Source organism: Prunus mume, linkage group LG2 (assembly GCF_029339155.1).
Source record: "Prunus mume cultivar Tortuosa linkage group LG2, ASM2933915v1, whole genome shotgun sequence".
NCBI classification, from domain to species: Eukaryota; Viridiplantae; Streptophyta; class Magnoliopsida; order Rosales; family Rosaceae; genus Prunus; species Prunus mume.
In genome coordinates this window covers 41206812-41219267 of record NC_142699.1, presented here as the reverse complement: position 1 = coordinate 41219267, position 12456 = coordinate 41206812, and positions in this window count along the sequence as shown.

Sequence of the window (12456 nt, the reverse complement as noted above, 5' to 3'; positions counted from 1 at the left end):
AGTTAAAAATATGGGTAGAATAAGGAAGTACATTGAAGAAAAATGTTGAATTTTTAAAGGTTTATTTACTGTAGTGTCCCTAAAATTATGGTCAAATCTCACTTTATCCTCTAAAAGTTAAAGTGACTCAAAGTGTCCCCTTACTATGTTTTGGTGGTTCACTTTGCCCCCCCACTATAACTCTATTAAAACTGTTGACGTGGAATGAATAGGTCTCACTAGTTTGCTGAAATTTATGCCACGAAAGTGCCATGTGTGAACAATTTTATTTTAAAAAATTAACAAATAGGATATTTTTCTCTCCCTCTCTCTCAGACCCAAGAACCTATAAAACAATAGATGCTCAAGAGAATGTTGGTGAGCTTTGCATACCATCTAACACGATGAAGTAGCCATATTTATATTGATATGTTCAACTAAAACTAATACATAGATTACATCAAATCCTTATTTACAAGGAAACCAATCTATACATTTGAAAATCAAAAGACTACCTATCTCAACACAATTCAAAGAAGTCCCAATGGACTAGGACTTCTTATCCACATCAAGTAAACATTTGGAATTTGAATGCTCATAGAACATCTATCTAACATCCCCTGCAAGCTAACAGGCCGTTGAAGAACTGGAAGCTTGGAGACCAAGTAATTAAAACGTATCGTGGACAACCTTTTGGTAAACAGATCAGCAATCTGATCTTGAGAAAAACACAATGAACAAGCAGTTCATCACGAATGACTTTTTCATGAACATAGTGATAATCAACCTCCAAATGTTTGGTTCTAGAATGGAAGACATGATTAGAAGCCATGGCAAGCGATGACACATTTAGTCCTATTGTAATAGAAGATTTATTTCCTATTGTAATTTAGATATATTTCCTATTTTATTTAGGGTTAACCCATATCTTTATACTTATATAAATACCTCCATGTGGGAGAAGAATAGAGCGTATCTGAGCATAACTGAATATTTGCCCTACTTTGTTTGATATGGTATCAGAGGCAGGTTCCGATCCCGTGATAACCTCTGCCAAATTGAGAGTCGTTGGCACTCCTCATTCCTAACCTATCATGGGTCTTCATCTTGTATAGTCATCTTCTTTTGTTCAATCCTCTCATATGTATAGTCACCATCTTTTGTTCATCCTCTCATATGTGTTTTCACCGCACCTAGCCTTCACATGCTTCTTTGCTACTGTTCCAAATTTTTTATTTTTCATCTTTGTATTCCAGATGGTCTTTCTTGATGTCTCAACTTCTCTATCTTTGAAACTTCATAATAAGTCTCTTTACTTCGCAAGCCTCATCATCGCTCACCCAGCATTTGCTTTCCTCATGAGCCTCGTCACCGCTCGAGCCTTTCCTTTGACTGTCTACGGTCTCTGTCTTCTTCGGCTGCTCTCTTGAGTTGCCTTTCTTCTCAGTTTTGAGCACCCTTTCTCTGTTTCTCTCTTTGCTCTATTTAGCTCTCTTTTATTTATGTTTATCTCTTTTGTTTGTCTATGCCCAATGGCTAGTGTTTGTTGTGTTCTTTCCCACGCCATCGCTCCATCTCTATCACTCTAGCCTTTCCCGTTGGGTGTTTATTATTTATTTTTCTATCTCCTTCCCTTTTACCCTTATGCTTATTTATTTCTACCTTTGGCCTCTTTCCAATATTCATCCCTTTCTTTGTCTGTCTATTTCCTCACAGACACCTTCCTTTGTCATTATTTTCCTTCAATCACATTATTATTCTCTCCTTTTTTTCGGTTCTAGCACCTCACTTTCTTCCACTAGTTTCTTTTTAAAAATTGTCACATGCAATTTCCCATGCTTACTTTTTAATATCTTTAGTTTCTTCCTCTTTGATCTACTGATGTGGTTTCCCCTGCTATACAGCTAAACTTTTTTCATGTCCTCTCTATTTCTCATCTTTCTTTTACCAACCTTTTCCATTTTATTGTTCTCTCACTACATTATCTCTTGCTTTCACAGCTCCCTTATATAATATTGCTTCCTTTTAATGGGCATTCTATCTATTCCTATTACACACATGAAGGGTTTCCTTTTTTGGGTGTCATTTGCTCTAATTCCCGTTTGAGCACCTTATCTTTGTCTTTGTCTCTGTTCATGATTGCTGGGTTTCCTCCCTTACTATTCTCATTTTATGAAGTTTTTCTTCATGGGACAACCGTATACTACCATCTTTCCCCCTTGCATTTATTTATGCCATGAGACTGGCATGTTTGAGTCTCTTTACTATTATTTCAATTTCTCTTCTTCCAAATCTCGACCCTTTACAAGTGTTGGATTTGATGGGGAGATAGATGCAGCTTTATTTGGGTGTTGCCAACTTTATTTTTCGGTGTTGCTTTCTCCAAATCTCGACTCTCATACATCGTCGAATTTGAAGGGGAGTGACACCGCTGCTCATCTATTCCGCTGCAATTCAGTACTTATCTGCCTTGGCTGATTCTTATACATCTGAGCGTTAGTCAACTTCTGTTTCTTAAGTGCCACTTTTCTTATTTCCAACGACCCCTTCTCTTGGGGGAGAGGGGGAATGAAGAGAAGTTGTCTCTGCGATAATGGAAGTATTTGTCATTGTTATTGTTGCTGACTACAATGTCCTTTGCTGGTGCCAGTCCGTTGCTCATACTTGTTGGGTCTCTTGCTGGGGACAATGTTATTGCTCCTGCCTATTATGACTCTTGTTAGGGACAATGTTGATATATGTTGATGATGCCTGTTATGTCCCTCCTTGTTGCTCTTCTGGTGCGGTGCCTTGTAATGTCTTTGTTGTTGGTACCAGTATTGTTGCTCATGCCTTTACTGGTGTGTTTCCGTTGTGGTCATGCCCGTTGACCTTGCCTTTGCTCTTGAATTTCTTTGCCTTACCTTATCTTATTTTTTCGAGGTTTGGCTTTACCTTGCCTTACCCTATTTTTTAGGGTTTGGTTTCTGCCATACCTATTCCCGTGCTCACAGGGTTTTTGTGTTATGCCTTATCTGCTGCCGTGCTCATAGGGTTTATGTGTTCTTCCTTACCTATTGACATGCTCACAAGGTTTCTGTGTTTTGATATGTGCCCTATTTTTTAGGGTTTGCTCTTGTGTTTCTGTTGCGAACTTTTCTTTAGTTTGTCACTTGTTTCACTCGTGGTTGATGAAAATACCGTCTCTACAATTGGTGCTTCTCAAGTATGGTGTTCTGTGACTCGCTTGTCAAGTTGGGTGTGCGAAATATCTTTGCCCAACTTGAGAGGGAGTGTTGGCGAGTCCTTACTTTAGTTAGGATTTTGGTTCCTTATTTAGTTAGAATTTTGGTTACTTACCAATTATTATTTAGTCCTATTGTAATAGAGATTTATTTTCTATTGTATCATTTAGATATATTTCATATTTTATTTAGATTTAACACATCTTTGTACTTATATAAATACCTCAATGTTGGAGAAGAATAAAAATATGAGCGTATCTGAGCATAACTGAATATTTGCCATACTTTGCTTGACAGTATGCACAAGTTGCCTATACTCAGCCTCTATGCTCGATTGAGACACAATTTTTTTCTTTTTAGAACTCCATGAGATTATATTCTTGCCCAAATAAATGCAGAAACCACCAATTGAGTGTCGCGAATCTGGATTGTTGGCATAATTCGCATAAGAAAAGGCATTAAGTTGCAAGTCACCATGACGATAAACCAATCCATGATCATATGTACTCTTCAAGTAACACAAAATCCTCATCATAGTGTACCAGTGAGTGGAAGAAGGGTGTTGCATGAATTGACAGACCTAGTTTACAAGATATGCAAAATTAGGCCTGGTGATGGTGAGGTATTGTAGAGGACCTACAATGCTTCTATTAGTTGCGAAATTGAGCTTCTGACCTGTCGGTGTAGGTGTAGAAATCGGCTTGGCATCAATGAACTTTGTTTGAGACAGACAAATCCAATGCATACTTAGATTGAGTTAAGTACATGGAATCATCACTTCTATGCCCAAAAAATAGTGTAGTCGTCCCAAATCTTTCATGGAAAAGGAAGTACGAAGCTACTGAATAAGAAGAGAAATTTGAGATTGATCATTACATGTTACGAAGGATGTCATCAACGTAGATCAACAAGACTAAACAAACACCTTTCTAATTATATACAAAAAGAGAGTAGTCACATTTGGATTCTTGAAACCAAGCTCCAGCAAATAATCAGAAAAATGTTGAAACAACCTTGGGCGCCTACTTAATCCATAGAGACTTACTGCAATTTACACACATGTTGGGAATTGAAAATCACAAAACTTACCAGTTGACACATGTATACTTCCTCGGCAAGATAGCCATGCAAGAAAGCATTTTGAACATCTAATTGGAGCACATGCCATCGATTGGAAACAACTAAACTCAAAACCAACCAAATAATGTTGTGTTTAACGATAGGAATAAAGGTCTGGGTGTAATCAACACCTTCCTTTTGGTGAAAACCATTGGCAATCAATCTTGCTTTATACCGTTTGATTGAATCATCGAACTTCGATTTAATCTTAAATACCCACTTGTTGGGTAGCAAATTCATATTGGATTAACACAAGATAAGAGTCCAAGTCCAATTTGTTTGCAAGGCACTGAATTCTTGGCTTATAGTCTGTGAGCTTCTGAAAATATTTGTATTTTTAGTTGGAGCCATCTGCATGAAGAAAAAAAAAATCTGGACTCAAAATGGTGAGGATTGAATTTTTGGAAAAATATTCTGATTGATTTTGGAGGAGAGATTGTTACGTAAGAATCATAGAGGTGATGTTGAGCTCATAGCATTTTTCGGCGAATTTTTCGGACCTCAGATAAGTTTTTGGAGTTGTTTCACTTAGGTTATGACACATTTCAGCCTCTAGTTTCCCACATGTGCTGGTGCGGCAAGGATGAAGACAAGGAAAAAGAGACACCTGCCTCTTTGATCTCCCACATATGATCATGTCACATTTCCGGAATCGGCTCCGCCATAGCACGATATTGTCCGCTTTGAGCCCCCTTCTCTGCCCTCACAGGTTTTGTTTATGAGAACTCATGAGCAACTTCCCAATGAGTCATTCATCATGATTGCTCTAGCCCTAACTCACTTAACTTCGAAGTTCCCATGACTCCGAAGCCAGTGAGCTCCCAAAAGGCCTCGTGCTAAATGAAGGCGGACATGTACATATAAGGCACATCACCCCCTCTCCGTTGGTCAATGAGGGATGTTACAATTTACACATTCTCTTCTATTTTCCAAAGAAAACTCTCTCAAACTCCTCACAGCCTTCCAAACCCGTCAATCTTGTTGCATGCTTCGAAACCCATTTCTCCTGAGCTCAAAACGAAATGCTTCATTCTTCAGACTTGTTTATCTTCTTGTCTTCTAGAACATATAAAAAATATAGCCCAATCGAAGAAGTATAGCTACCTCAAAAGCATGTTTATTTTCCACTATTTGTCACAGCTTGGTGCTCTGTGTAAGGCTCGGGTTTGGCCTTGCGTGTCTATTTTCCATTGCTCTTATGGTGAAGTAGTATTCATAAATTTTGTTCGTTGGTTTAATAGCCATGACATACCCAAAATTCAAGGGAATTGGAGATGTCTATTTACCTGAGATCGTTTTCAAGGTGCTAGTCTTCTCTTTCTTTTTGTCGGTTGGTTTAACTATAATGTTGACTTAATCACTCTTGAATATAGCTTTCTTGTGCTCTAATGACATCTTGCCCCTCATGAAAGTTGTTTATATTTGTCTTGACTATAACTTGTCAACATTTGAGCTAAATCTAAAGAAGTGTCATCATTTCAGATTGTGTTGAAGTGTCACCCACTCATTCATGTCTGTTGTATTGATGTAGGCTCAAATTCTTTCTTGCATGTCAATTTGTATTGTTTAGCGTGGTATCAGAGTGACAATCTTGGAATTGTTGATTCTAGTTTCAAACCCCCGTCGCCTCTATGAGGGTTGATGATTTTGTCAAACCTCATGAAAGTAGCACCACTGACTCATTCTCTCCTTCTCAACCAACCATAGCCGAGTTGAGTGCCGAGGTGGCTTAGTTCCTACAAATGCAGACTTTGACCCCTAACCTAATCTTGAATCAAGATCCTATTTTGATGCCAGATCCTGAATCAAGATCCCATTTGATAACGACCCTGACCCCGACTCCGATGACGACCCGACCCGAATCGCTTTATGATTCGGACTCAGATCTTGACTTCGACTCCGACTCCGACCTCGACTCAAGTTCAAATCCCGATTTGGATTCCTACTAAACCTGTATCCTATGCATCTTCTACTGCACATATTCTTATTCTACTGGGAAGTTATGTTGTCGTTTCATTGTAAACTCTTATGTTTTATTATAAATTGTTGGGGTTGTGATTTAAATTAAAGTTGTATTTTACAAATTTATTTTAGGTTACTACCCAACTTCTTGCCACTAATTGGCACTTGTTTATTGGAAATTGAAAACCTAACAACTGAACTTGCTAGATGACTAAGACGAAAATGCGACTAGTTTACTGAGACTTTTGTGCTTACAAATGTTGAAAAGGGTTTATTGGAGACGTCATCGCCACTATGAAATGGATACAATCCATTCTCACATCTCCTTTGGAAAAGCGTCTTCCGAGTCTTGAGGTCCTTCACAACAAAACGATCAGGAAAAATGAGAATGTAACAATGGTTGTTAGAAGTAAACCGATGTATATAAATTTGGTTGGTAGAAGCTGTGGGATAATGTAAGATATCATTGAGAGAAAATTTGCTAGAATCAATGTTAATAGTAGTTGAACCAAAATGAGAAATTTGTAAAGTAGAAGCATTACCTACACCTCCAACCTTTTCATTACCATTGTATTTCTTTGGATTCAAAATATTCTGTAAATTTGGAGTGATGTGCGCATTTGCACTTGTGTTAAGAAGTTAGGATCCATTTGGTTGATGGGTTATAGTGCTAGGAGATAAGGCCATGAAAGTGGGGTGCTGAGCTGGAATTCTGCCTGCGTAAGCCATATTGATGATCTGGAAACAGTCCACAGCAGGATGGCCATCTTTTCCACAGATTTGACTAATAATTCTTGGGGTAGTCGAAGCAGAAGACTCCTAAAAAAGACCCGTAACAAGTCTTCAAGCAGCCATACACGCCACAAGTCCATTGTTAGCCATAGGGACCACTTGTTCTTGCATTCGTCGCTTAGTTTTCAAAAGAAGAGCCTCAAAAGTATCATATGTGATAAGTGTATCGGGAGCTTGGACTGCACTAACTATCATATCATAGGATGGGCCAAGTTTATTCATGAAAATATGGACCAATTCATCATCATTCATTGTCTGTCCAGAGGTTATCAATAATAGCGTTCATACGATCAAGGTAGTCATTGACAGACAAATCACCTTTAGTTGTGCGCAGTAGTTCATTGGGCAGATGCAAAATTATGTTCTGAGAGGTGGAAGCATAACGCCTCTCCAAAGCTAACCAGGTTGTGCGAGCATTCTGATTTATGACACAATTGACAAAACAAAGTGTGTAAGCGAGTTGTTGATCCAACAGAGTGTGCTTCCAGCAATAGTTGATGGTGGACAAGCACTAGGTGCCGTCCACAAACCCCATAAGGTCTCGACTCTTCAAAATGGGAACAATCTGAGCTAGCCAAAGTGGATAGTTCAATCAATCAAGCGTGATATTGATGACGGTGGGCATGGTAGTATTGATTGCAGAGAGGTTAATGATAGTGGAAGCAAGTGGGGCATTGTTTGGAGTGGGAGAATCAGGGTTGGCCATGGAAGATAGTTGTGTGTTTGAGAAAAGGAAAAAAATATAAAATTGGATCAAATCGTTAGACAAGAAGGCCTGATACATGTAAAACAATAGATGCTCCAAGAGAATGTTGATGAGCTTTGTTAGACAAAATCCCATTGATTAGTTGTATATTCCCTAATTATAGCATAGGAATATTGTACATTATTTCTTTTATGTAATAGCTTTCCTTTATCGCCATATAATGGCTGTATGATGCTGTAAATATTCATTCAAGGAATATCAAATACTTTCCCATATTCTTTGTCTCTCTAAACTTAATATGGTATCAGAGCAACCCTAACTCTTGAACCTTCTCATCCTCCATAGCCGTCATACAACCTATTAATCAAAATTCCATCTTTTCAACATCTCCATGGTAACTCCAGATTCTTCAACCTCATTAGATACCAACAATCGCTATTACATTCATCATGGAGAAAATCCCAATCAATCATTAGTCATCGAATTGCTCAACAGTGAAAACTATGCCATTTGGAGTCGATCTGTACAAATGGCTCTCTCTGCCAAAAACAAACTTGGCTTTATCAACGGCAAATTCGAGGCTCCATCGTCAACCAAGTAGCTCGACGAATATGAGTTGTGGGAGAATTGTAACAATATGACTCTTTCATGGCTCATGCATTCGGTAGCACCCAATCTTGCATCTAGCGTTGTCTTTGCATCAACAGCCCATGAAGTGTGGGAAGATTTCCGTGAGTGTTTCACTCAAGGTAACTCACCCAAAATCTATCAAATTCAGAAGGCAATTGCTTCACATACGCAAGGTACATCTACCATCGCTGCTTACTTCACTAAATTAAAATCTTATTGGGATGAGCTTTCAGTTTACCATCCTCCTCCAACTAGTAAACACACTGAAGTTCGAGCCATAGAAAAACGAAAGGAACAAGATCGGTTAATGCAGTTTCTCATAGGACTTAATGACTCCTATAATGTCCGTCCGAGGATAGCTCCTCCTTATGAAGTCTTTTCCAAATGTGCGGGAAGCATACAATTTTGTCACTCAAGAGGAGAAACAATGAGAAATTGGAAACAATTCAATTGTAGAAAAAAATTTAGTAGCAGTAGGCTGTCCGAAATTTCAAGAATTCCAACAACAAATTTTCCGGTAACTCGTTTTCTCATTCTTCCTCTAATTCCAACAATGAGGGATTATTTTGTAGATATTGCAAGAAGGACACACATAAAATTGAGACATGTCTTGAACTCCATGGATGCCCACCTGGGCACCCAAGCCATGACCCCAATTTCAAGTCCAAAGCTCACCAGCCAAACCAAGGCAATAGTCATAGACAAGGACAACACATGGACCAGTCCTCACACCATGTTTTTCATGCCATCCATGCAACAGAAAATGCAGCAGAAAATGACGCTGGTTCCTAGTCCATCAATGGCTATAATCCTCACGGCTCCACTTCTATTTTGTCTTCCCATGGGTCTATCAACACCTCTGACAGCCATCATTTTCAGGCAATTATCCCAGGACTTTCCACCGAGCAATATAATCAGTTGACCATTGCCATGGCCAATATGGCCCACTTGCCTAAGGGTAATATTGATGCATATGCAAATGCAGCAGGTCTGTATAATTATCCCTCTTGTTCATTCAATTTTTTGGACTGTTGGATTTTAGATAGTGGTGCTACAAACCATATTACTTCAAACTCCTCTTTATTTGTTCAATCACATCCTTCTACCATACCTTCTATTCATTTACCTACTGGTTATTTCATCCTCATTGATTATACTGGCATGATACTTTTTAACAAAGATATTATTTTAAAAGATGTTCTTCATGTGCCTTCCTTTCGCTTAAATCTTTTATCTGCCAGTAAAATCACTTAGTCTTTGCATTGTTGCGTGATCTTGTTTCCTGATTTTTGTGTTTTGCAGGACTTGGCTATGGGGAAAATGCTTGGATGGGGTAAGCAAAGTGGTGGCCTCTACTTCATGTCACCAGTTCGCAAGTCCTTCGCAGTCTGTCACACCACCGCTTCCAGTACCATTTGGCACCACCGCCTTGGCCATCCTTCTCTTGCATGTCTGCGTCTAGTGTCTAAGTCTGTTTCCTCTATTCATCTCTCATTTGATAATAATTGTGATATTTGTCCCTTAGCAAAACATACTCATTTTCCTTTTCCATCTAGTATTATTTCTTCTAAATTTCCTTTTCACTTAATACATTGTGATATTTGGGGACCCCATAAACACCCTACACATTCGGGTGCACGATATTTTTTAACCATAGTTGATGATTTTTCTCGTTGCACATGGTTATTTCTTATGAATCATAAATCTAATGCTCTTCAGTTGCTTATGTCTTTTTTTACTTTTATTTCCATTCAATTTAATTCCCACATTAAAATCATTCGCAGTGATAATGGTGCTGAATTTCTTTCATTGCATTCTTGTTTTCTTACTCATGGTGTTGAATTTCAACGTTCTTGTGTTTACACCCCACAACAGAACGACGTTGTCGAAAGAAAGCATCACCACATTTTACAAGTTGCTCATGCTTTACTTTTTCAATCTAATGTACTTATGCGCTTTTTGGGTGAGTGTGTGTTAACTGCAGTCTATTTAATTACTGTTTGCCTACCCCACTTCTCTCTAACATCACACCTTTTGAACGTTTATATAAATCACACACCCTCATATGATCATCTTCGTACATTTGGTTGTTTGTGTTATGCTAATACAGTCCATCCCATTTCCAAATTTGCTCCACGTGCTCGTCGTTGTATTTTTGTTGGGTATCCTTCTGGGCAAAAGGGTTACAAATTATTTGATTTGGATTCTAGGCAATTTTTTGTTAATAGGGATGTTCGATTCCATGAAACTACTTTTCCTTTTAAACCCATCACCTCATCTGATCCTACCACAGTTTTTCCTCCAACTTTTCAATTGGACCCCATGCCCACTTCACATCCTCTCCCTCTTGCACCATTTTTTGACTCGTCTGTTGACCTTTCCATTCCGGCCCCCCATTTCTCCTACCTCCTGCACCACCAGTCAACCTACTTCCCCAATCGCGCCCCCTAAACCAGCTCTTTTACCTACCTCCCCAGTTTCCCACTCTGATACTCACTTGGTCCCACCTATTGAACCTCCAGCTCCTCCCATTCCCACACCTCCACCCCCTGCCATTCCACTTACCCGTACCCAACCCACGTGGCAAATAGATTACTACGTGAACTTTGCTCATTGTGGACCCCATCAATCATTGACTCCATTGTCCAGTTCTAAACGAGGTACAAGACACCCTCTCTCTAATTTTTTTTATCTTATTCTCGTACTTCTCCTTCCCATTTTTCTTTTCTTGCTAATATTTCTGGTCTTCATGAGCCCACTCACTATAATCAGGCAATCCAAGATCCCAAATGGTAGGATGCTATGCAAGTTGAGCTTGATGCCCTTATGCACAACGATACTTGGACTCTCATTCCTTTACCCGCCAATCATAAGCCTATTGGTTGCAAATGGGTCTACAAGATAAAAAACCATTCTGATGGTTTTGTCGAACGCTACAAAGCCCGTCTTGTTGCTAAGGGTTATACCCAGCTTGAAGGGATTGATTATCAGGAGACTTTTTCTTCCACTGCCAAACTTACAACTGTGCGGTGTCTTTTAGCAATTGGTGCTTCTCGCAATTGGTTCCTCCATCAATTGGATGTTCAAAATGCCTTCCTTCATGGTGATCTTGATGAGCTAGTCTACATGGATGTTCCTTTTGGTCTTCGCCGACGGGGGGAGAATATGGTATGTCGGCTCAACAAGTCCTTGTATGGTTTAAAGCATGCCTCCCACAATTGGTTTGCGAAATTCTATCATGCTATCCAATAGGCAGGTTTCATTCAATCAAAGGCCGATTATTCCTTATTTACCAAATTTGAAGGCAACTCCTTTACTGCAGTGCTCATTTACGTAGACGATATTATTGTAACAGGCAATAATGAACACACCATTAAGTCCCTCAAAGATACTCTCTTGCAACAATTCCGCATCAAAGATCTTAGAAATCTAAAGTATTTTCTTGGCATTTGAAGTCTCTCGGTCCCAAAAAGGGATTTTTGTTTCACAACGAAAATATGCATTAGATATTTTGAAGGATGCATGATTATTGGGATCTCGTCCTAATTCCTTCCCAATGGAGGAGCATTTAAAATTAAATCTTGAAGATGACGATTTGTTTCATGATCCCACCAAATATAGGAGATTGGTTGGGAGATTAATTTACCTCACAGTGACAAGGCCTGATATAGTATACTCTGTGCAAATCCTGAGTCAATTTATGCAGAATCCTCGTACACCTCATTAGGAAGCTGCTTTGAGAGTTTTATGGTTCATTAAAGGCAATCCTGGTTAAGGTTGAGAAATCACCCGGGCACCTTTCAAAGGTTAAGGATGATTTTTTCCTTCCTTTAATGATCTAATTTTAAAAGCTTATTGTGACTCAGATTGGGCACGGTGTACGACGACTCGACGATCTGTTTCTGGATTTTGTGTCTTCTTAGGAAACTCTTTAATTTCCTAGAAGTCAAAGAAACAAGCCAATGTGGCATGTTCTTCCACTGAAGCAGAATATCGAGCTATGGCCATAACCTGTTTGGAAATTACATGGATGCGATATATTTT